The following is a 22,816-nucleotide window of genomic DNA, read 5'->3' on the forward strand; positions in this document are numbered from 1 at the left end:
ATACATTGGAAGTCAAATGGAATTCATTCCGGAAGTCTGTTCGACTTCCAAAACATTCAGGAACCGAGGCGCGGCTTCCAATTGGCTGCAGCCAATTGGAAGCCGAGGAAGCTGTGACAGATGTTCGGGTTCCAAAGAACGTTTGCAAACCAGAACAATCAGGGAGCCAAAACGTTCATCTCACAAGGTGTTCGACTTCCAAGGTACAACTGTACAACAAGACAATTGAAACTTTCCCTGCACTAGCACTACTTGGGCTTAGGATCTCATTTGCTCATGATTATCCTAAAAATGACCTCCTAAGCTTTCTATTGACTTCTGCCTGTATGGAGATAGCCAGATGTTGGAAAACCAGTGTTGGGCTGAACATTGATTTGTAGTATAACACAGTATGGTCAATAGCATTGGCTGAGAAACTAACATGCCAGGTGAGAGGGGCAAAGGGCACACACAATCCATATTCCTTTTATAACGAATGGCAAATGTTTACTGAATACATAAATTGCTCAGACTGTGGCAGAAATCCACCCAGCACTCATGGGAAAATGTGGTGTGATCTTTCCGAGTAATCAAATTAAACTTTAAGACATGACATGATAAATGATCATGGTAAAAGTCTGTAATTTTATCAGGAAAAGTTATTTGTTGTTTACTCGTGTAATAATTGTTTTGTCAAAATTTATCTTCTTTACCCTGAAAATAAATAAAAACTTTATTTATTTATTTTTTCAAAAGGAAATGTGGATGATCCCAAAATGTTTTTTCAAAAGGAATATTTGAAGATATGATGTGGTGATTAACAGCATGATCTGTGATCCAAGAAGCCCCTGGTTCAATAATTTCAGTAAGAATGGAGTTGGGGCAATTTGGTTCATTTTGTATTCCCTAATTCGAACTTCCTGAAACAATGCACAAACTGAAACACAGCTATCTCTTGAAATTCATACTTTCCCAGCAAAAGCAATTTATACAAAAAAGTGTATATTGTGGGGAAATGTGCCTAGAAATGCCTGTATTCGTGAAAAGAGCATACAGAAATGCATTATAATTAGGGAAAACTGCATGCATAAATGTATCTGTGAGGCAAGCTTGCATTCAAATATGTGTATATTGGGATGAATGTGCATTAAAACGGTGAAGAATTTCCCTGGGGAATTTCTTTTACAAATTGCAAAGTGATGTAGAAATGTGCAAACTGATTTTCATACTGTAAAAATGAGAAACCAGGAACCCCTGGAATTTCACACTGCTCAAAGTTTGGGGTAGCCTGCAACAATATAAACATACTGAATCATGCATTTGTAGCTGAGTGCCACAACATTAAAGCAGCAATATGGCCATCTCTAAGGGATGACAACTCCTGGCAGACTGAAAATCATTTATTAAAGAATTATAATATATATTTTTTTGTCATGGCACTACCACGTGTGCATTTTTGCTTACACGGTGAACTATTTACGTATCTACAGACCATTTTGGCAGGTAGCCTGAAGAGGGCCATACAAAATGTTGTTGGAGCTCCCTCTTTTTTGCATCCTTGTCATTTATCACTATCTGTGCACATGCTACATTATAGCACAATATAGGACAAAGCCTTATGCTGCACAGCTTGCAGGACAAGGCCCTTATAGGTACCCTTGCAGGTGCTGGAAAAAACTGGCACAAAAAATCAGTGGCACCCCTTTTCTTTCTCCTACCCACGCATGGGGCTCCTGTGCATACAGGTTACGCACAAGTCAATGCTTTCAGTGTGAAGCCTGGCAGAAGAGAAACGTGTGTATATTTGAGGCAGGTGTGGACTTTCCATTGAAAGGAATGGCTGATATGTTACCGCATTCAGAGCTCTGGGCTCTGGGTGACTCTAAAACTAAAACTAATCCAGAATGCGGCAGCAAGACTGGTGACTGTGAGTGGCCGCTGGGGCCATATAACACCAGTCCTAAAGGATCTTCACTGGCTCCCAGTATGTTTCCAAGCACAATTCAAAGTGTTGGTGTTAACCTTGAAAGCCCTAAACAGCCTCGGCCCAGTATACCTGAAGGAGCATCTCCACCCCCATTGTTCAGCCTGGACACTGAGGTCCTTCTCTGAGGGTCTTCTGGTGGTTCCCTCACTGCAAGAAGTGAATTTACAGGGAACCAGGCAGAAGGCCTTCTCGGTAGTGGCACCTTCCTTTCAGGTGTCAAGGAGATAAAGAACTATATAACTTTTAGAAGACATCTGAAGGCAGCCCTGTATTGGGAAGTTTTTAATGTTAGATGTTTTCCTACATTTTATATATGCTGTAAGCCAACCAGAGTGGCTGCGGAAACCCAGCCACATGTGCAGAGTATAAATAATAAAATTATTATTATTAAATTATTATTAGTCATGTAAAGAGGAAAGATGTGTCCATTCATCCCTATGCTGATCACTTCCCTGTGCCCAAGAAGAAGTTCAGGCATTATAGGGAGGAGAAAGGCAATGCAAAAAGAGCTGACCAGTAGTTAATGCAGTAGCATTTTCACAATGGAATTGCTTAATGTAACATGGGAGGGGTGGTGTGTGGAAGGATAAAAGAGTTTTGACAAAGGCAATTTACTCCTGGTACCTGCAGTGTGGTTAAAGTGGCTACCCTGTGTGGCCTACATGGGACATATAACTCTCATAAAGTTAAACAAAAACGAACATTTAAAGAAGTGTTGCGCACCCAGTTGCTGCCCAGAAACGGTGTCCATTCCTGCCCAGACACACACACACAGGAGTATCAAGCGGTGATAACGTAACCAGATCCATTGCCCTGGCATTGTCCCACTCCGCTTGTGGCACTGCAGGGAGGCGCCGAGCCAAAAGCTAAAATCAAGAGCGGGGACAAGAGCAGCTTTTGAGAAAAAGGAAACAAACAAAAAGGCTGTAAGGTAAAACTGATCATACAGGCAAGGCTAGGCGAGTTGGGAACAGAAACACCCAAGAATGAAAGCCAGAGGGAGGGAGGGAGGAAGAAAAGGCAACGGCGAAGCAGCTGCCATGAAGAAGGGGGGAAAGGAAGTTAAGGAAACAAGTAACTGGAGAGGTGCTGAATGCGGTGTGATGACAGGCAAAGTGGTATTGCTTACTGTCACCCTGGTGCAGATTGCAGACCTAACAAGCAACTGTATACAGGGAGTACATACGGCTTTGTTCAGTAATCTTTGCCTTTTGAGGGCCTTGAAGGGAAGGTGCTAAAATACCTCAACCTATCTGGCAATTGCTACTCAAAGGGACGAGCTCCAGATTATAAGATTCACATTTTATTCATTTTCCTCCCTCCCTTCTTGACATGAAATTGCTTGGGGATGTTCTCTCAGGAAACAAGGGAGTCTCAAAGACTTCTGGTGTGGCCCAGTCTAGTGAATGGAACATCATAGGTCCGTCTGAGAGACCTGGGTTCAAATCTCTGCCTCTTTGATGGATTTGCTATGTGACGAGTCACTATTCCTCTGAGCTTCAGTCCCCAATTTGTAAAAGAGGAATAATGCTGGGTGATGGAATTCTGCTGAGCCTTTTGCAAATGGAAAGCAGTAATTAACTAGTGGTTGGTTGGCCTAGTTCTCACAGAGAAGAACCTGTATCTGAACTATACCACTTCTGATTGCATGATGTGTATGAATATTACTCCATACAAAATATTACCACCAATAAGTTACACGTCAGGGATAAGGCTAACCTGAAACCCATCTCTTTGACATGCTGGGTTTTGTTTTTTGATATGGAGGAAACAGAAAGAGTTAGCTCTCCTGTTTGTTGGTTATTGGAGGGGTTCTCTGCTTGCTGGTCATGCAACAGATGGACATTCATCCAGCACCTCCAGTTGTAGTGTGGCAGACAGAAGTAACAGAAAGCTCATCCCCCACCAGGCTTTCAATGTGTTTCCCCCTTTCTACAGATTCCCTTAGTGATTTCCATCACCATGTTCCAGGACTGTACTCCACTATAGAAATCAAGCAGGAGGGATTGTGCAGAACCAATGGAATACCAAAGGGGTTAAAACCAATATTCAGCCAGTATAGTGCCCATTAAAGTAAGGAAGCTGAAAGTCTCAATGGAAGTAGCTTAATAATAACAACACATATTTTTTGTAATTGAATGGTGCAGTGAAAAAGATTTTGACAAAAAGATTTATACACAACAAACAATAAACAATCAGTGTAGGGTGGTTTTTTCCTTTCATTTTTTCCCTTCTTATTTAATCAATTTATTGCATAATATCTATATCCTATAAGCAGTGTTTGTGTTCTGGACACTGGGTTGCAACGATCCAAAATAAAACCAAATAAAAATGTGGTAGACAGTCACTAAGAATCTGGAAGTAGTAAAAAGGGGGGGAAAGCAAACCCGTACACATAGCTTGGTTTTCATCGTCTAAAAATCAGCTACACAATGAAATCAAATTCTAACCTACATTGTATGCTCTTAGGGTCATAAAAACCTCACTGAGGCATCATAGGATTGTTAAACAAAGAGAAAATATGTTGGAAATGAGGATGGACATAAAGCACCAAATTCAAAGCTGAAGAAAGGAATCTGAGTTACATTATGATTGACTTGCTGTCTGGAAAATATAATGTGGAAAACTGCTCCAGTGTTAAAAGATACTGTGATGTGGGAAATTTTCTGAAATTTCTACAAGTTATGACATTAAATTTCAGCACAAAATGTTAAGGGGCAAATTTCATTTTGGTCCAACAAGAGCAACAGCGTGTGATGTTCTTTCACTTGCAATCATGTGGAGTATAATAAACCTGAAATATGTTGTTGCATAAACATATGCATCCGTATTTTGAGGAAACCCCAAGGTTCTCTATTGTTTTGTTAGTGGAATTGTAAGGTACCTACAGGTTCAATATTGAGAAAATAGAAGCAAGACTCAGGAGCTTGGGTCTCTGTCTCACCAGGACAGTTTACAGGTGGAGAGAACAGCTGGCCTGAGCCTTGCTGCTCCACCATTGACACCCTTGACAGTGACAGAGATACTGCAGCTGGCCAGCCCAGATTATCAGGGGACTTGGAGAGCCAATAGAGATCCTGCTGACCTTCTATAGCAACTGTCCTAAGCTTGCCTTCTTATCTGAGTAACTCAGATAAGCAGCCAGTATTTTACCACCTTATAGAATCTAACATTCTGCCCATATTAGTCTGTGGCCCTTATCTCTCTGGTTCATCTGCTCTTTGCCTGCTTGCCCTCATCTTCACCACTATCTATAGTTTCCAGCAGGTCTTGTTCTTGTGCCTAATCTCTACTTTTGTGTCAAGCCCACTCCCCATGTTACTTCTCAGTTGCCTTTTCATGCCTGGCCATCCTTTCCTCACACATTGGTTCCTTAGCTCTCTCAGCCTTAGCCTGGCCCTTCCTTGTTTCCGTCATCCTGCCTGCTAATGTTGGCATTGGACTAGCCCTTTTCAGACACCCTGTGAATTCCCTAACAATCTACCTGAAAAACTTGCAGCCAAAGTGTTGTAAAGGCACCTCTACACTACAGTTCTGAACCCGCTCAAAACCTTTCTCAATACTGTGGATTTGATCCAGACCCATTATGGGTAGAACTCTTCATTAAGGAGTGGCCACAGGTATTTTTCCTCCCCCTACAGACCCCTGAAAAGCTACTCTAGATAGTCATCTGAGTGTGCAGTGGTGCTAGTCACTGTAGGGGGAAGGAGAAATTGGCAAAAGTCACCTCTTCCCTTCCTGCAGCAAGAACCTCCCCTGTCCTTTTCAGCTTGTGGGCTTCCCCTATACATCTGGCTGTAAGAACAGGACGCTGGCTGAAATTGGCCTTTGGCAATCTTCTTACCCCCAGTTATCTTCTCAAAATGACAATGTTCTCCAATCCTTGACTGGGGTCATGACAGTTTGCAACTGATGTGTAGACAGCCTATTTAAAAAGTACCCACCCCTATGCTTTCAGGGTCTATTTTCTACTATTTTTCATCATGAAAAATGCAAGTCATTTGGAATAAAGGCCTATGTTTGCTCTGACCAAAGGAATATACTTCATCTTCTGGTTATTGACTGGGGAAATGACACGAAGCAAAAATCCCTTTCCCTAACAAAGATGAGGAAAGAAGGGAAAAATACTGAATATAAAAAATGAACTTTCCTGCTCTTCTGCTTGTTTAAATATTCACAGAGCTTTAAGAACACCTTTGGAGGACCAACATTTAAAGAGAAGATCTCTTAATACCTTACCAAAGGCAACAAAAGGGTTAAACTTACTGTGTTGTTTGCAATATGCAAGAAAATAAATTTGCGTTGGAGTGCTAACTGCAAAAGAAATGAGATAGTGCCTATTTAGCTATCTGGATGGTATCAAATGGTAAGGTGTAGTAACTGGCAATCAATACCTGTAATTTGATGAGTGTGTAACTGTATCTTCCAGTCTGAATCTGATCAATTTTTTTCAATGTAGTTTAGTGGATTTTTTTTCAACCCAAAGCAAAGTTTTCATGTCTGTACGAGTACAATGGATTAACCAGCTAATCAATAGAAAAGCATGCCACAGTTAATGAGTTTAGGCAGTGCAATTTGGAAAGAAATGAAGACTTTGAAAACATTTAAGTAACAGCTGAACAGCTCCAGATTGTTCCTTGTTTGTTGGTTTTTTACACGCTAGTTCCCTTCACCAAAAGGCAACTGAAAGCAATATGGAGACAGGGAAACTATGGCCCTGCAGATGTTGGTGGACTGCAACTCCCATCATGCCTAGCCATTGGTCAACTGGCTGGGCTGATAGGAATTTGAGTCCAACAGTCTTCAGAGGACCACAGGTGGCCCATCCATGGGAGAGACAGCTGGAGAACACAGAATTGCTATGAAATAGTAACACTACTTGCAACTTCATATATCCACCCAGCAGAGGACCACCTTTGCATGACAGAATAGCAGGTTTCTTGTGCAGTTAATGCAGGGCCAGCCACCCATGAGGCAGATTGAGGCAGCTGCCTCGGGTGGTGGAATCCCAAGGGACAGTACCCCCACAGGCACCCCTGCCACCGCCACCAGAGAAGCAAAGAGAAGCAGCTGTGGCTTCCAGGTTCTAGTGAGATCTCACAGAATTCAGCATGGTTCTTTCTTTCTTTCTTTCTTTCTTTCTTTCTTTCTCTCTCTCTCTCTCTCTCTCTCTCTCTCTCTTTCTGTCTTTTTGTCTTTCTTGATACAACACTCACATTTGTACAGCAGGCTACATCCCAACTAAGCAAGTGGTTTCTACATACACACCCTTCTCCATCCTCTAACTAAGCAAGCCAGAGGCATTACCACTGTTCAAGCATCCAGTACAGCCAGGCATAAGCATTCAAGAAGGGCTAGTAGTACTAAAAAGATAAAGGCAAATGACCCCTAGATGGTTAAGTCCAGTCAAAGGCGATTCTGGGGTTGCAGCACTCATCTCGCTTTCAGGCCGAGGGAGCCGGTGTTTGTCCACAGACAACTTTCCGGGTCATGTGGGGAGTATGACTAAACCGCTTCTGGTGCAACGGAACACCGTGACGGAAACCAGAGCGCACAGAAATGCCATTTGCCTTCCCGCCACAGCGGTAACTATTTATCTACTTACACTGACATGCTTTCGAACTGTTAGGTTGGCAGGAACTGGGACAGAGCAATGGGAGCTCACCCCGTTGAGAGGATTCGAACTGCCAACCTTCTGATCAGCAAGCCCAAGAGGCTCAGTGGTTTAGACCACAGCGCCACCTACGTCCCTGCCATGTGTGGCATACATTCATGTATGGCTTCATGAAGGAAAAGGGCACCATTGCTTACCAGTCAGTATTATTATTATTATTAAAATAAATTTCTATACTGCCCTTCTTTCAAAGTTCACAGGGTGGTTTACAATACAAAACCACAAAGGTACATGCCATAATAACAAACAATAGTTATCTACACCCAGCATCATGTGCAGTATCCCTGTGATCCAGTTGCTGTGGAACACAAATGAGGGCGTGTTATTGCGTTCATATCTGGCTTGTGGGCTTTCCGTAGACATCTGGTTGGCCACTCTTCAGTCTGATCAAAGAGGCTCATGTTCATTTGCTTTTTTTACCATGAGTAGAGGAATCTGACAGCCTCCATATATTTCAGCTGCAAATACAATTATTTGCAGCAGATTTTTTTTTCTTTTTAAAAATCATGCATTACGGTATGCACACATTCTAAAATTCTAATGTGTTTTGTACAATAAAATTGCTGTCTAACATGTAGCAATTGGCTTTGTTTTAATGTTGAATGCTGATGAATATTGGTATTTAAATAAATCTAGAATCTAGCCATAATTTATGGCATGACCCTTAAATTGCAAATGAAAGCATTTGCAACAATTACCTTTATATTCCATTATAGAAAAAGGAAAAAAAGAAAAACCCAAGGTGATGGCATGATGCCTAGTAACTAAAAACCACATTCCTTTCAATTACCATATATGTCCTTTCCAGAACAAAATCAATACAAATAATTCACCTCAGGCTAATAAGTTGCTTAATTTAGATGATCATTTATGCTATAATGAGAAAACCATTTGCAGTAAAATCTTTTACATTTCTCAACATTTACTTGCTCTGGGCCAGGCAGTCTTGACCTCTGAATCTTGACATTGCATGCATTATACCTCCCTTGCCAAGTCCCTTATTAGCACTGAAATACATGGTGGCTTCCCCTCTTTTTCGAGAACTGTTCTGATGTTACATTTGATGGTTGTAGAACATAGGAAGCTACCTCATACTGAGTCAGATCTTAGATCTATCTAACTCAGCATTATCTATTGGGGTAGCCAATAGGATGTGCTTCAGACGGATGTTGATAGATTACAACTTTCATCGTCCCTCTTCATTTGCCATGTTGGTTGGGGCTGATTTGAAGGGCACCATATTGGCTACCTTTCATCTTCAGACCGGAAGCGGATCTCCACCTTTCCCAGCAGGAGTGTTTCCCCACCCTATCTCGAGATGCTGGCGACCTTTTGCATGAAAAACAGGTGCTCTGCCATTCATCAAAGGCCTTTCCACATGTTCTAAACATCATGGGTACAATACCTAGATATGAGAATTGATACACCAATGGTTTAGAGCACGATATCCTCAGCTATCCCAGAATCCTCAAGCAAGCCACATCTTCAGTCTCCAGCACCTTGTATTTCATACAGAAATAACCTTTAAATACGTTAAAGGATAGCTGTAAGGCTTACCAGGGCAATGTAAGACATGCTTTGAGGACTCAGGAGGTTTCTATTACTACTAAGCATTAATTTTGTTAATTAATACATTTCTGAATAGTTGAAAGTGAATAAAGTACTTCTCTGCTCACAGATCTTATGCTTTCACATGTACATTCTGACGTGACATGAGTAGCAGGGTTTTGTTTTGGTTTCGCTTTTTACTAGAAGAGGGCTCGTCCACTCTTCTGCTTGCCGCATGCCTAGAAAACAGTGGTCTGAGCGGATTTCCCCTTTCCCTAAATTGTTGTTTGCTGTGACTGTGCACTAAAGAGATGTTTTCTTGGGGTGGGGTGGGAGCATGAGACAATAAGTGTGGGTGGGCCCAGATTTAAGGTTTCTGCCTTTTGTCTTCAGCAATTACAACTACCATCAACTCAAATGATCGGCATTAGTTCAGGTACCAGCCACTATGGCTATGTTCTGTCTCCACAATCAGAGGCAGTAACGCTTCTGAATACTAGTTGTAGGAAATCACAGGAGGAGAGAGGGCTCTCATGCAACAGCGTAGCTAGCCACTCAGGTGCCTGGTGCGGTGCACATGTCCTGCAGTCAGGGGCGGGGGGAGTTGCTCATGGGGGCGGGGCAAGCCACCCATGGGGGCGGGGTGCACTGCGTGGAGCCTCTCCAGCGCCTTCCCCTCAGCTGTAGGGTGGCTGAGGGAGAGGCGGTGAGCAGACGCAAGCCCCACACTGCCATTTCATGCAACGCAGAGCCTGCAGGCGCCCAAGCCACAACATCACTCCCAGGAGAAATGCATGGCTCAGGCACACTGCAGGCCCCGCAGTAAGTGCCAGCGCCCGCAGTGTGGCGCCCAGTGCCAGTCACATTCCATTGCGTTTGTTGACTGACCTAAACAGTTTCGTGAGCCCATTTGAAAACACACACCCACACCCACATTTGTTTCTCATTTTGTCACCCCCTCCCAGTGATGACACCCAGGACGGCCCACACACCCGCACCCCCTTCCTCCATGCTTGAGAGTTTCTGTAGGCATCTGGGTGGTCACTGTGAGAACAGAATGCTGGACTAAATGGGCCATTGGCTTGATCCAGCAGGCTTGTCTTATGTTCTTAGGAATCATACACACACACACACACACACACACACACACACACACAGTAGGTAGTATTCAACTAAGTTTTACCCAGAGTAGACCCATTAAAATAAATTGGTCTAACTTAGAGCATGTTCACTCTGAGAAAAAAACTTAGTTGAATATCACCCAATATAGATCTTTGAAAAACATGTCTGCCTTAACTGTATAATTTGTCTGGAAGTACGCCAGGCTCAGTTATATATTTTTGAGGTTTTTCCCCCCAACTGTACTTTTTTCACAGTATTTTTTAAAGGAAGAATGCTTCTGAGAACTCAGGTGCTGTGAATGTGAAAATACATAATTGGTGATTAAAATGTGGTTAAGAATTTCTGGGAAAAGCTACTTATTGGTCAGCAAGTGCAGATCCACACTACAACTTTTATTTTATTTATGCTTTCTTTATACTACCTACCTAGGGCCTTACTTCTAAGTAGATATTAACTTGCTTCCTGGCAGTGCTGCAGGTGTTTTCCCTCATCCCAATTCCAAACGTTCAGTACAGCTGACTTTATGAGCCTTCCTCTTGTGTCACCTCGAACTAGGACATTTAGATGCTTGTAATTCAGTCGCTGCACTGGGGGTCCCAAAGACTGTGAAAAAGAGTCACAAGAACATCTGCTCTGTGGGTTAGGTGAGCTTTCAGGTTCACAGGGGGCTCTTCTTCCGTTCTAGAAAAGCTGAGGCAAATTTCAAAGCAGTATCATGTTTAATGCATTTGTTATGGCACTGAAGACTTAAACATGGTAGAACCTCAGTGCTTCTATAGTAAGGTTAGAGAAGATGCAGGAATAAGGTACAAAGGATGTGGATGTGGTACAAGGCAACAGGAAAAAGTCTTGTGAGTCTTGTGCCACCTTTTAAGAGCCACCTATTTAGAGAGCAGTCATAATGCTGGCATCTGGTCGGTTGAAGAGTCAGAGTTTCCTGTGAGAGCAGATTGATTGTTAAACCACACTGGGAACTGTCACTCTGTGAGGGGACTAGGGGTCTCCTAACAACTTTCAGCACCCATAACAGTTCCCAGTACTCTTTGGAAGAAGTCATGACTGACCAAAGATGGTGCCTCTCTCTCTCCCCCATTCTGTTGTCTTGTCCATTATTAAAATTTAGGTTGCAAGACCCTTGAGATGGGGATATATCTTTGTTAAGTATATTGTTAAGGACCTTGATGGCTCTTTGGGTGGAAACCAATGTTGCCCTAGTGGATTTCCATCCATACAATAGGACTTCTGCTTCCTCTACTCCTCCCTACTGTACTCCCCTGCCTTGCATATCCCCAATATCTTCTCCAGAGGGTGACTGCCATGGGAAAGAGAGAGAGAAAAAGCCCAATTGCATGAGCAGAAGTCTGTTTTGCTTGTGCATGGGTAGCATTGGATACAATCCTATAACATGATCACTGTCATCATTATAATTTCAGTAAATAAATTTCATCAGTAAATAGGTGTTAAGCAACGAGCATAACTGTGACGATTCCTTTGATTTGTTTCATTGTCTTTCAAGGGATTAACTATTAGAATTAAAGCAGCCCTCTTCAAACCGCTTTGAATAACCTTACTTAGGTCAAATGCATTACTTGGAAGTAAATTGTTTCATTGCTCTGTTTTCTTCCCCTCTGACAAGTATAATAGCAGAGTCATGCAAAACATTCCATGAACAAGATAAGCAGCAATTTATATTTAAATAAATAATACAAACCACTACAGTGGTTCTTAGTGCCCAGATATTTAATTAAATTGAACAACCTGGGACTTCTACAGCATTAACAAGCCATTAATCACAAACACAGCATACATGCTGATTAGTATACGTATTATTTATGCAAATGCATTCAGCAGGAGAGAAGCCCTCGAAACAACGAGGTAATCTTAATTACTAGCATATTTGTAACTGGATGAATGTATTTAAGAAGAATGCTCCCTTTAAAACAAACACACACACACACACACACACACACACACACACTACCACATACATAAAAGATGCCAGGCAAGGAGATTCCAGGTTGGCCTAATTCCATGATACAGTCAGTCGGGTTCTTCTACTTTTCACCCTGAAATGGAAAACAGCAAGCCATCATGATTTGTAGACGAATATAATAATCAGAACTGTCTTCTGATTAAATAAATTTTACGTCATCAATCACTTGCCTTTTACCCAATTAATCATTTCAATTTGAATATATCTGCATCTCACCAAAATCTCACTAGAAGTGCAATTTTGGGGAAGTTATAATTCAATAAATAAAGCTAACTTAATTTTAGGCCCTTTTTAACCTTTTTCTTGCTCCCCAATAGAAGAAGAAGAAGAGTTTGGATTTGATACCCCGCCTTTCACTCCCTTTTAAGGAGTCTCAAAGCGGCTAACATTCTCCTTTCCCTTCCTCCCCCACAACAAACACTCTGTGAGGTGAGTGGGGCTGAGAGACTTCAAAGAAGTGTGACTGGCCCAAGGTCACCCAGCAGCTGCATGTGGAGGAGTGGAGACGCGAACCCGGTTCCCCAGATTAGGAGACTACCGCTCTTAACAACTACACCACACTGAGAACCAAAATTGTCTCATAAATAAGCACTAGCTCTCAGCTTCACCAATTAATCAACTCAAGCTTTGTGTTGATAAAGCTATCATCTAAACTGATTAAAATGTGAAGTCCTAACAAATAAGACAATTATGAATTATGAACCTGCTGTTATGGAAAAGCAATTACTGAGTGATGATTATCTCTAATTCTATATCACACACCCCATCTGTTGAGGGGGGAGAGACTTTGTGCCTCATATTGGACTTTATGATGGTCAGTTACTGCATCTTTTCCCCTTCATGCCTTCCTTCCGGATGGTCTTAAACTGGAAACCTTGTTGGATGCATTTGCTATAGCACACTCTCCAACATTTCACAGATGGAAACAAGCAATACCAAAATTCCCAAACCAAGAATTACTGATTGAGCCAACCCCACCACCCTGAAATTACACATTGCTATTCATTCGGTTACATATGCTGTATGCTTGTCATCTGTAATACATTAATTGTAAAGCTAAGAGGGTGTAGAATCATTTGTTGAAAGATATACCAGGAAAAGAAAATTGTCCTCCAATACCAACTGTTCAAAACCTACCTCTGCAGCTGCAGTAAATAAAACAACAGGCTTTGCACTGCGTAGTGCCTTTGTGTTGTAGCATGAAGCTGCATGGTTCAGAATATAGGGAGCTGCTTTATGCCGAATCAGGCTATTGATCCATTTAAGTCAATATTGTCCACACTGGCTGACAGCAGCTCTCCAGGATTTCAGACTGGAGTCCCTCCCAGCCCTAACTAGAGATGCCAGCAATTGAATCTGGGACCTTCTGTATGCAAAGCGTGTTCTCCTTCATGGAGAGCATGTGCTGCGGTGGGGGCCGCCAGGACACTCCAAAGTTGGGGGCGGGCTAATTGATCGTTGGCCACTGATGCGATTGGGGCTTCCCTTGCCGCTGGGAAGAAGTTAATGTTGCCATTTGTTGACTGACAGCCAGAAATGCTAAAACTCCCTGCACAAGGCGTAGAGCTTCCTCTTTTCGCTCCATGCATCGGATTGCCCATCCCCCCCCCCTAGAATTAGGGTTGTTCACTTTGACCTTGCTATGCCTGTCATGGGGTTGTCTGCTCTTGGGGCAGGGGCCTGGTAGGAATTTTGTCCATCTGGCTGATTGGCTGGGGTCATTTGGTTTTTGCCTACTACGTAGCAAATCGTCACAACTTGTAAGGTTGCGGATAGGCACTGGTTTATGGTTTGGTTGGTTGAGGGGCATGGAATGGCTGTGCCTGCCCCTCTAATGCTGCTGCTGCAAGGGATTCTGTTAAAGGAATCAGGGGCTAACTATTGCTTGTCCACTCTGTCAAGGGGGCTCGGGCCATAGCAATGAGCTCCTGTTTGCATTTGGGGAGGGCTGAGGGCAGGTTCCCTGCTCCATCGCTACCCCCAAGTGTATTCCCCTTTTCTGACTTTCGCATCGTGCAGAATGTCAGTCTGTCCCCCATGGTGGGGGCAGATAGTCGCAACCTAAGCAACCACTCACATATTTGTATTTTAATAAAGTTGTGACCAAAATTATGCCAAAAACCTTAAACAAAAATTCTGTGTGATGTGTGAGTTATTGGGGTGGCCCTGGGGACCTCGATATGCAAAGTCCATGCCCTATGATCAAGCATCGACCCTTCAGTGTTGAGTGCTGATGCCACAGAGAAACCATGCATCCATTCCCCAACCATTATGACTGAACACTCTAGCAGCTCATGACAAGAAAGGACCCCAAAAGGGACAAAATAGGGATCAGGCAGAAGTATGAGCAAATAAGGACTGTACCCAAATTCTGCAGTATGCTTTCTCCTGTCAGCAGTGCTGTGGTCTTAGAGAAGCAAATGCAAGCAAGCTGTACCAATGTACACACAAACATTCCCATACGAAATCAGGGGCTTCAGTTCCTTTGCATCAATTATTGCTGGAAGTTATACATTTATCACATTTTTCAAAAAAATCCTGCAAGACCCTGAAAGCCAGAAAAGTTCTAAGCTTTCTGTTGTTCCAAGGGAAGAAAAATAAAGTGGGGAAGTTTTGGATAAAAGCATACACAATTGATTCCTCCTTCCCTATTTACTGTTTTCCTATAATCATTCACAAAAGCTAGTCATTCAGTAATGCATTATTCCAAATGTCCAACAGCAGCGATAGCAATCTCTCAAGACTTAAGAGTTGAGATAGAAGAAAACATAATTACCATACTGTTTAGCAGGAAATGGTAGGGCTAAGAAGTTCAGACTGCAGTCCTAAACATATGTACCTTGGAGCAAATCTCATAATATTTAATGAAACTTATTCCTAAGTAGACACACTAAGAATTGTGCTTTAAGCATCTGCTAAATTTCTGCTATCTTAAAAAAATATATATAATAAAACTTTCCGTTATATCTGCTTTTTTTACAGGTAGAAAGGAATAATCCAAACTAGTAGTTTATTTATAATTTTAATGTGATTTACTATATAACTTCAATGCAATCTTATTCCAAATAATTAAAATCAGCTGGATATTGTGACTTAATTTCATCTATATGTGTTTGTGTATAAATTGTTTGATCATTGCAGGATAATGTCAAGATGACTCACTTTGAAAGTACACAGAAAGTAAGAGGAATCATCCACAACCCTAATGCCATTGTAAGTGAGAAATGAAAAATACACTGAAAAGTCGTTGAGAAGGTGAGGAAGTGAATGAAGTGAATCATTTGATTTTTTTTTGGGGGGGGGTTATATTTGGTTCCTCTTAACCTGATTTTATGACATCTTTCTATCTATATATCAATGAAGACTTCAGCCCAATTTATTTCTTCTGTTGTTCAAGGAACTGTGACTAAGGCCTAATGAGCTATTGTGAAGCAGCATGAATCTTCAACTCGCCCTCAGGTCACAATTAAACAAATGTTATGAAAACACCATTAATTGGAAGCAAATCAAGCACATCTCATTGCACATGTATGAAGGGAGGCTTTTTAAAACTCTCTGACGACAATTGGTAACGGATGTTGGTTTCCAAAATTGATGGAAGAAAACACCCCTTCACTCTCATGGGTCAACTACCAAGGCTACTTGAAGTTGTGTTGAAGGTCCAGTGAGGATGTCTTACTAGCTTCTGCAGACCATAGTTTGGAAACTGAGATTCAGCTTCACATGGACTTCCTTTTCCTCCCTCTTCTCCCATCCAGAGCAATTTCCCCATCCCCTTCCCTTCCCTACCCAACGCTAACCATAATTTCTTATTGCATGTCCATTATCATTATTTCAAAAACTAGAGCTTGTAATCATGGTTTGAAGTTGGTTTGCAAATTATGGCTATAAGAGAACCACTTGGAATAATGCACATGTAAGAACAAACCATGGTCTATCAAAGCCAGTCGTAAGACATTTTCTTCCCTGAGGCAGAACAGCAAATGCCAACCACCCACTCTCCTCAGTCAAGGTGCTTAGTACCAAAGGCTTATCAAGTTATTTTGGCATCTGAGACAGAAAATCTCACAGACGTCTTTCCTTGGGTTATAATAAATTAAACAATCGGCAATTTCCTTTCTTTTCCATGAGGCCCCCAAATCAGTTGCCCAAAGTAACTGACAAAGTAACTGACTCCGAATTTGGAAATGATGGTTTTCTAGAAGCCAGTGTCATAACTGCACTGGGCCGTTCAATTATTTGGGTTAGAGAACTGCAGGTTGTTGAGACTCCTGCACGATGATTTTTGCCATGTCCTATTCTTACTCTTAAGTCTGATCCAGAATGACAATGCTTATGTACGTAATTCTATGTGCTGTCCCTTTATGTCCCCTATTACAACTGTGAGGTCCATATGGCTGTGAAGAAAAACTTGAAAAAAGAAGGACAATCTTGGGGAGAAATCAGAACTGCTGGGTATTCAGTAGCCAGTGCTTCTGTGTGCTCATTAGGTCCTTGACCTTCTTGGTGGCTAGTAGAAGTAGATGTATGAATGGGGCAGCCACCTCCCTGTCACCCAGGGTCCTGTGCTGTATGAGGGAGGGGAGTTCCTGTTGCACACAGAGTGCGCCCTTCCCCCTTGAGGGACTTATTGCCCCCAGGCAAGAGGTTAATTATTTGCACAAAGCTGCCCCTTATCAGCCATTCTCCAAATTCCCCTGAGGTCTCCTTGAGCCTCTTAAGGTAGTGTGATGCCATATTTTAACTTCTAGTGTGAGGTCAGAAAAAATAATGTTATGCAATGCCAAAGTTACAGAAAACCAGTATATTCCCTTTGGAGCAAGCTGAAGCATATTAAAATGCCATCCACTTTCTCTGGACTAAACAGTCCCTCAACTTGCCTACCTCTCACAAGACTCTTACTCTCAAGTAGCAGCATTTTGCTTGCCTATTTTCCTAGGGTTGCCATATTTCAAAATGCCAAAAAAAGGGAATTTTTTGATTGACTTGTCTAAGATCCAGGGCAAAGCAGCGCCTTTGGGAAATTCCCCCCAGACATCAATCCCACCTTTGAAATCCCGGTAATGTCCGGGAAAATCCAAACGCATGGCAGCCCTAATTTTCCAGGTTTGCAAAGCTGGAAATTCACTTTGGGAAAAAAATTCACTTTGAATTTCCTCCCTCATTGCTGTCTACTTGTTCACACAGATCCCCCTGTTCCAGCACATGCTCCTCCCATTGGGTTACAAGGAAGTTTGGCTTTCTAACTTTCCTGCCATCCGACAGAAATGTGCCACGTAGGTTAATGGAGTTTCACTACCTTGATATTTGAGCCTCCGGGAATTTGCTAGGTCTCCAAGTGAAGGCTGTAATGGACAAACAACGGACAAACAAGATAGACATGTGAAAGACAGGGAAAAATATGGACGCCTCTAAGATATGCAACAGTCCACACAAGCAGCACAGGACAACAAAGTCCAATTCCTTCCCAATAAGAAATATATAAACACAAAAATACGCAATGTTGTATATGGAACTTTGCTTATACTGCTATGGAGTATGCACTCATGCAAAGGGTTTGGAGTTCGCTTCCAAATTATGGACTGAAATAATAAGTGTACTTTCATAGTAAACTTAATAGCCTCCTTTAGTTTGCTTTGGTCTCCTATACCGCACAGCTGAATGTGGGCAGGGGAGAGTCTACCATACACGCAGTGATGTAATTGTGCAGGGTTCTTTTCTAAAGAAATCTAATTGCATATAATTAAACTGATTGCATGAAATAGCTCATGATTTTATGGAACAGTTAAACAAACCTGTGAAAACAGCAGTTATAAAGTGAACTCACAAAACCTAACACAATCTGTAGTAAAAGACAAAATTGTATAAACATATTAGGTAGAATTCAACACTGCACTATCACAAAGGTTCTGTCTGCACAATAACTGCAGCTTGCCAGATGGAATGCTGGTCTGGGAGTTCACCCCTCAGCCAATTTCAGGGCAAGAGGGGAGCCTGAGGGAGGGGGGAGGGGGGAGGGGAGAAAGCCCCATTGCTCAAGCAGAAGCCTATGTGCAAGGCTTCTCGTGATGGAGTCTGTTAGGTGAATCCTGCCCATCATCTCAAATTTCTCACAACCCTCCTACAAACTGTAGATGCTGTTTGGCGGCACCTAGGGTTGTAGAGGGGTAAATGTAAGTCACTATTAGTAGCAGTAGTAGTAGCAGTATATATTTGTATGGTGACCTTCATCCAAAGCTCATTAAATGAGAACACATGATACATAATAAAACAAAAAACAAACAAACCAATAACCTTACGGCCATAGAATATTAATCAGCCCAAGTTCTCTCTGGTTGAAGAGAAATGTTATGATATATAATGAAGGTGCCAGGCAAGTCTCTCTGGGCAGCATATTCCACAAACAGAGAGCCACTGCAGAAAAGGCCCATTCTTGTGTTGCCACCCTCTGGACTTCTCATGGAGAAGAAGAAGAAGAAGAGTTTGGATTTGATATCCCGCCTTTCACTCCCTTTAAGGAGTCTCAAAGCGGCTAACATTCTCCTTTCCCTTCCTCCCCCACAACAAACACTCTGTGAGGTGAGTGAGGCTGAGAGACTTCAAAGAAGTGTGACTGGCCCAAGGTCACCCAGCAGCTGCATGTGGAGGAGTGGAGACGCGAACCTGGTTCCCCAGATTACGAGACTACCGCTCTTAACCACTACACCACACTGGCACCACACTGGAGGAGACACAGGAATAAGGGCCTCAGAGGATGACTGCAGGTTCCAGGTCAATTCATATGGGGAGAGGCAGTCTTTGAAGTATTGCAGTCTTGAGCCATTTAAGGCTTTATAGGTCAAAACCAGTGCTTTGAATTGGGCCCAAAACTATTGGCACCCAATGCAGCCAGAATCGGTGCAATATGCACAAACTGTCTTGCCCTAGTGAGCAACCTGGCTACTGAATTCTACACCAGCTGAAGTCAAATTGTCTTCAGAGGCAGCCCAACATATAACACTTTGCAGTAATCTAACTTAGAGGTTTCCAGAGCCTCCCATTACATTCTGGCCCAAAGGAGATGGTAGAACCGACAACATCCCACTGTGACATGTTTTGAAGCATTTTGAGGATAAAATTACTTGCTTCCACTGGGATCCTGACTCCACTGTTACAGCAGATGTCTCTCAAGGGGTGTCCAAAGCACAGTCTAGTCCTCTTGTGTTGGATGAATTTAAAATACTTTAAATGATGAATAGAAAATCTTGAAATAAATGTAAATGATCAAAAAGCAGCACCAACTTGAATGATGGCAACCAGGGAAAGCTTTTGTATATTAAAGCTCTTCATCAGCAGAAAGAAAACAAGGAAGTTACTAGACTGATTTTCTTGGGTTAGATGTTCCAAAGGTGAGAGCAAGGCGAAAAAAGGTTTTATCTTGCATTTCAATCAGTTTCATAAGAAGGTAACATGAACATTAAGTATAGGTTGTTTCAAATCAGGCTGAGAAGAAATGGTCATCCTACTCCCAAAGCAAGGTAGTGTGAATTGGCTTTTTGATATTGTGAGACTGTCCTAGAAATCCATCAACTTTGCAACCTGGACCTGCAATCCTGTATACACTTATCTAGGGAGTAACCCTTACTGAACTCAAGAGGACTAAATTTCCGAATACACATGCTGTGAATTGTAATGGATAAGTATTCCTAGCATGAAAAAGGATGGAAAATAGTCATAACAAACTATTCCTATAATTTAAACATTACAAGTTTATATCAGAAAGGAAATCTTGTATTCTCCCACCACTTTTTCTTTAAACAACAACACAGGAGGCATCAAGGAACATCAGTCCAGATAGTTCATCTATGGAAGGGTGTCTGTGTAAAATAGACCTGGGATACAAGTGCAGGGAAAGTGCAGAGATGCTGGGATGCTTTATTCCCCAGAAGCCTGGATAACACAGAGCTGCCATAAGCCTAGGTCTGCCTGTGTTACCAGGGAAACTAGCATACAGTCAATGGAAGTCAAGCAAGAGGAATGTTGAGCCCCAGAAGGTGAGAGTGGTCCACAAACAAGAGAGAATCCTGCTGCCTTCATACAGCCAATGGAGATGGACCAATTGCCCCACACCTTCTTCCAGGGGAACCTTCATCTAATTCTAGCAGTCAACCCCTGGCACATGATGAGTCAAGCAATATGCAGGCTGGGTTACATTCTCTAGACTTGAAAAACTAATCAAACTACATGGATGGTATTCAGGAAACTGAGAGTGGAACCACACATTAAGTAGGGCTTCTCTTCTTTCCCGGTGCACTGCCCTGAAAATAGGATTCTCAGGATTGAGGGACACAGGGTCTATAATGACATGGAACTGGGTGTAGGGGAGTTGGAGCCAGGGAGGGAGGCAATCAGGAGCTCCCTTGCATGAATGGAGATGCCTTCGATTCATACAGGAAGTTCACTTGTTCACTGTCAACGAGAATGGAAGGCAAGTGGAAATTACCATTTCGCTCTCAGTGCTGACATTTTCCCACCGTCATTGTCTTTGTGCCTATGGCAACTGCTCCCTTTCTGATGAAAGGGTTGGCCAATTTCTTTGTCACATGAAGAACCTACAGTTTTGAATACCACTAAGAGCCTCAACGGGACGCAGGTGGCGCTGTGGGTTAAAGCCTCAGCGCCTAGGGCTTGCCGATCGAAAGGTCGGCGGTTCGAATCCCTGCGGCGGGGTGCGCTCCCGCTGCTCAGTCCCAGCGCCTGCCAACCTAGCAGTTCGAAAGCACCTCCGGGTGCAAGTAGATAAATAGGGACCGCTTACCAGCGGGAAGATAAACGGCGTTTCCGTGTGCGGCTCTGGCTCTGGCTCTGGCTCTGGCTCTGGCCAGAGCAGCGATGTCATGCTGGCCACGTGACCCAGAAGTGTCTCCGGACAGCGCTGGCCCCTGGCCTCTTAAGTGAGATGGGCGCACAACCCCAGAGTCTGTCAAGACTGGCCCGTACGGGCAGGGGTACCTTTACCTTTACCTTAAGAGCCTCAACATCAGGTGAGTGGCTGAATGTTTTAGATTCAGGTTCTTCATGAACATGCCCAGCATTCACTGCAAGCTTGAGGTAACCACCATGGAGACAAGGGACCCATTTGTGTGCACTAGGTGTCACAAAAAAGGTTCACGTTAGCTACACCTTGGCACCACTGCAAAAGCTTCTGAACCCACTTCACCTCCTCTGAAAGTGCCTGACAATTGGTCGTGAGCATTTGCTCCCACTTATTTTTTTAAAGTGAATGTCCAAGGCCAATCAGCTTGCAACTGTTGCTATTTAGTGATTTTGAATCAGTTTTTTTTGGCATATAAAAGTGGCCTTAGTGGCCTTCAAGGATAAGATGGAAATCACTCTTGTTCTGAATAAACCGGAATCCCCATGGACTTTGGAAGTCTACTTCATTATTCGGACAATTTTTTCATTATGAATATCTGTCTAGACATAAGAGAACAGTACAAAACATTACTCATGGTCCAAAAAATACTCTCTATGAAAGAAAAGAAAGTAAATAATAGAGACTTCACCTAATCTTTAAAAATATGTATTCGTGTGTGTGTGTGTGTGTGTGTGTGTGTGAGAGAGAGAGAGAGAGAGAGAGAGAGATATTACAAAAATGGGGAAAATTCATAATGATTTCCAAGCAGGATAGTCATCATTAAATACACACGCATCCCTTTCTGTACAGTAAGCTTTGCTTGTGTGTCTTTTTAATGAAGAAGGTAGATTTTAACTCTTCTAATTAGTTCATCATTACAACAATTGATTTTCAAAGCAGGAAGAATCAGAACTAGGTGCCTTATTAGAGCAGTCAGCCAATCTCTGTTCTCAATCTGCTGGTGAACAATAAGTAATAAATTAGAGATAATGGTATATCATAAGTGGGAAATCATTATTACCTTCTTCAAGTGGTAACATCAGTCACGTTCATGCTTTTAGCATTCATCCTGTGCATTCTACAGGAATTGCAGTGTTGTTTGCCAGTAAGCCCTGCTCATGCAAACATTACAGAAATATTTTATAGAAACTGTTGTCAATATTTCTCATGATTCCCACTTCCATTATGCATGATAACATGTCAGAATGTACACCATAGTTGCATGTCTCTTTCTGCATACAAAAACCCAGCAAACTGTGTGTGTGTGTGTAAGAGAGAGAGAGAGAGAGATTGGCGATGTATCTAAAAAATATTAGGGGAACATAGTTGTAGATCAAGCCTACCAAACTTGGGATCCTCTAAATTGGTCAGCTGCACCTGCTGAAATTCCCTCTTCTTCACAACTGTTAAGGGTGCAGGAGAACTTTGTGTACTTTTTGAGTTTTACTTGGCCACCCACCAGGTTAGTCAGGCATGTCATGCAATTAACAGCCCTTCGACTTTTGCAGTTCAGAACAGGCAGTAGGAATGGGAAGCTAAATCAGCCTCTGGGAGCCTCCAGGAGGCTTAATGTGTGTAACATTAAGACTGAGTAGGCCCATCGTGGAGAATTTTTCT

This window comes from Podarcis cretensis (assembly GCF_951804945.1).
Source record: "Podarcis cretensis genome assembly, chromosome: 1".
Lineage (NCBI taxonomy): Eukaryota > Metazoa > Chordata > Lepidosauria > Squamata > Lacertidae > Podarcis > Podarcis cretensis.